Genomic DNA, 4,154 nt, shown 5'->3' with positions numbered 1-4,154 from the left:
ACCTGTCTATGATCTGGGAGTGTAGAATTACGGATTAGTGCCATCAAATGAGATACTGTTAAATACTGTTAGATACTGATAAATAGTGGGGGTTTTTTTACATTAACCATTTTTAATGATAAAACACTAAAACAAAATAGATTGGTAGCTTTTGATTTTGTTGAAAATAAAGTTTAGAAAGAATTTCAGTAAACCAATTTAGGGGAATATTTTCAGCTTTGTTCACATGAGAGATCAATTTATTGGCGCAGCAATAATCTTCCAGAGTTCCAACTGCTCTATACGTTCATAAACAAGGAACTGGGGAAAAGTAGCTTCAATTGGCTCGACAATAAACTTCATTTTGCCATCTCTGAGTTTCTCTAGACCATTTAGGGAAAATCAAAAGTGATTGTAAGCTTCACATGTAATGTCCAAATGTCTAAGCATGGAGTTTAGTCTTTTCTCTACTGACAGGTAGATTGTACAAGCATTTTTCAAATTGTGAATAATTCTGTAGAGTGTTTTAAATAAAGCATCTGTGAGGTCATCATCATAAAAACATCGGCTGCCATTATGATAGTATGAGCATACAAGTCAGAAATTTCTTCTTCAGACTAACTGCAAGGAACTTGAGAATCAGTACACAAGTCTTCTTTCAGCCAATCCAGTGCTTTAACCTTAACTACATTTCTTCTAGTTGCAATCAGGTGCATGTTTAGGGCGACATTCTGTTTGCACATAGCTAGGAGATCTTCACTCATATCTGGGCAGTACATGGTCTTAGCAACCGTTGCTGTGATGATCCTGGCAATCTTGGTGCCAGCCCCAAGCTCAAGCACAATGCAACTTTTGAACAGCTCACATTGGAACAGGATGTAGTCAGCTGGAAGGAAAGCTCCTCACCACACCTCTTTGCTGACATTTTCCAGAGGAGCAGCCCTGGTGTGCTCTATTTTAACCTATTGTGGTGGCTATTTTCCTGTTCTTTTTCATTGACATTTTCTGATCCCTGGGCTAGAATTTTAGGATGTATCTTGTTTCTTGCTGGCTTTTTCTGGTTTTGTCTCAGAGAAAACCCATAGTCTCCTTATCACTTCCATTATCCATCATTATTACCACCATCATTATCCAATAGAGCTTAGAAGCTCATATAAGGGCAAGTTTACATTTCATTCTTGTTCAGCAAATCTACACCACTGCTATTCTTTCCACAACATTCCTGAATAGTTCTGTCATCGTGGACAGTATTTTCTATTTGAATGTCTTTTTGTTTTGTATCCTTAATTTGATTATCTTTCCAAGAATCTGAGTTTCACAGAAGTTTAAAGTGTGACAGAAAAAACAGGTTGGCCAACAGCATTCAGATGCACCATGAGTTGCCTTTTGTTTGGGGCGTTTAGATGCATCTCAGCCAATGCAGTGTCACTTTTAAATGTAATTTCTTCCATAGCTTGCTCCTCTCCTGGGTCCACTATCGTGCGGTGTTGCTATTAATTTTTTAGGAGCATCTGCTGCTGGGGCGAGACTGAGTCCAAATAGACCTGACAGCCCTCAAGCCCAGCTTTCTGGAGAAGCCTCCTCCCTCCTCCCCCCCTCCCCCATAGGTGCCATGGCCTATGGAAATATTATTACTGTTATTGTAATTATTTTAGTTGTCATTATTATCATTATCATCTCATCCCAGATTCAAAAGAGAGGCATTCCAGGATAGTGGAAAGGGTGCAGAATTTGGAACCAGAGGACCCCATCTGCTGCTTGGTCCCTACAAGGTCTAGGCAAGTCTTTTAATCTCTTCATCATTATCATCGTTCAGTTGTATCTGACTCTTCATGACAACATTTGGGGTTTTCTTGGCAAAGGTACTGAAGTGGTTTTGCCATTTCCTTCTCCAGCTCATTTTACAGATGAGGAAACTGAGGCAAACAGGTTAAGTAACTTGCCCAAGGTCACACATCTAATAAGTGTCTGAGGCTGTATTTGAACTCAGCTCTTCCTGACTCAAAGCCCAGAGCTCTATCCACTGGGCCACATAGCTGCCTTTAAGCTCAGTATCTTCAGGTCTTCAAACAACAGGGTTCTACAAGGTGACCTCTAAACTTCCTTCTAGATGTCAATATATTATCATATTATTATGAAATGGGGATTTCTAGGCTAGAGAAAAGAAGATTTGCAGTGGGGTTGACGCCTAGTACTGGCTGCCTTCAAGTATTTCAAGGTCTGTCATTTGGAAGAGGGATTGGATTTGTTTTGTTTCCGCTCAGAGTGTAGAAAACATCCCCTATGATGGAAGTGGCAGAAAGACAAATCTAGGTTTGATGTCAGAGAAAACCTCCTAGCAATATGGGCTATTGCAAAGGGGGGCAGGCCGAGTTGGGACATCGGAGGCCCCCTCAGTGGGGGGCTATCTTGGCCCCCCCTTCAGCTGGGAGATATCATGCCCCCCCTCAACCAGGGGATATCGTGCCCCGCCCTTAGCATGGGGACATCACGGGAGGCCTTCAGGATAGTCAAAGCTGGATAGGTAGCCACCCTTGAGGTAGATTGTAGAAGGGACTCAAGTTCAGATATGGGTCATCCCCTAAGATTCTGTCTACCTCTCAGATTCCACAATGATGAAATTTTTGCAATTATAGCATATTATAGGAACATACACAGCTTAACATAGCAGATAAAGAGGTTGCCTCAAAAGAGGAAGACCAGGATTAGGGTTAAGTCCTGTGTCTCAAAGATACTGGCTGTGTTGCCCTGGGCAAATCACTTAACCTCTCAGGGCTCTCAGCAACTCTCTGTACGTTTGCAAGTGCCAAACTGCATTGGGAAAGGAAGTTTTCTCTTTCCAGATTTCCCTAGACTAATGAAAACTCAGGTCCAGTTAAGACAGATCCCTAACCCTATCACGATGCCCATCCCCATCTCCATCCCTATCCCTATTGGGCCAAGACATCCAGAAAATTAGGTATCCTGAAGCTATGATGGCTTAAGACTCCAAATGCCCATGAACTCAGGTAAATTCTTCCTGAGGCCTCCTTCACAGACCTAAAACAGTCATAGATTTAGATGAGAAAGGGACCTTAAAAGTCAGTAAGTCCAATGTTTTAATCTTGTAGATTAGAAAGTTGAGGTCCATAGGGGTTCAATGATTCGCCCTGGGTGCATATCCAGTAAGTATCTGAGGTAGGATTTGAACCCATATCTTTCTGATTCCAAGTCCATTGTCCTATCCACTATGCCCTACTGCCTTTCTTTTATCATCTGATTTTATGGGCCAAGAGCCCAATCCTAGGGCCCCTGCAGGATGAGTCAGGCTAATTTCACAAAATAATTGGAACTTGGATATTAATGACTGATAATGACTTAACTCATCACTTTGCCTCAGAGACTGTATTTGAATTTTAATATCTAGGCTTCCAGTGCCTTAAACCAGAGAAATGAATAATATGGGAGGTTTTAGGCATATGCCTTAGGCCAGCACAGGAGCTATTTAAGTCAGAGCTCGCTTTTTGCTGCTGTTGATCAGTAGTTTCAGTCATGTTTGACTCTTCATGACCCCATTTGGGGATTTCTTAGCAAAAATACTGTAGGGTTTTGCCATTGTCTTCTCCAGCTCCTTTTACAGATGAGGAAACTGAGACAACCAAGGTTAAGTGACTTGCCCATAGTCACAAAGCTAGTAAGTGTCTGATGCTGATTTGAACTCAGGAAGATCAGTCTTCCTGATTACAAATGTAATGCTCTATCCACGACACCACCTAGCTGCCCTACTCAGTTTCAAGGTAAATGTCAATCTTGCGCATGCACCAATGGGTACTTCATTGAAGAGCACGAAGAGTACCAGATCTGAAGTCGTGAAAAACTTAGGTTTCAATCTCATCTCTGGCCCTCCCTCATGTATAAATTTGTGTATAAATTTAAATCACAGTTTTATTATTAGTGAAATGACTATAATAATATCTTCAACATGTTGTGAGGCTCAATTTAGCTGACTGAAAAATACTTTGCAGATTGTAAAGTACTATATATAATTGTTACATAAACATATATATATATATACATATACAGAGAGAGAGAGAAAGTTTCACCGCCCCCTCTTAAACCAATGAATTACAACCAACAGAGTTGTTGATTCTCTCCAAGCCTCATGGATAACGGGAAGGATTTGGAGACATGATAGA

The 4,154-nt window shown here is 41.1% G+C and overlaps 1 pseudogene; it reads right to left on the bottom strand.

The window, feature by feature from the left end:
* Positions 1–234: 234 nt before the first annotated feature.
* LOC118842815 lies at positions 235–3,853 on the bottom strand (annotated as a pseudogene).
* Positions 3,854–4,154: the final 301 nt, after the last annotated feature.

Source organism: Trichosurus vulpecula, chromosome 3 (assembly GCF_011100635.1).
Source record: "Trichosurus vulpecula isolate mTriVul1 chromosome 3, mTriVul1.pri, whole genome shotgun sequence".
Lineage (NCBI taxonomy): Eukaryota > Metazoa > Chordata > Mammalia > Diprotodontia > Phalangeridae > Trichosurus > Trichosurus vulpecula.
The sequence above is the reverse complement of the archived record's forward strand: the minus strand, read 5'-3'. Positions and strand labels throughout refer to the sequence as shown.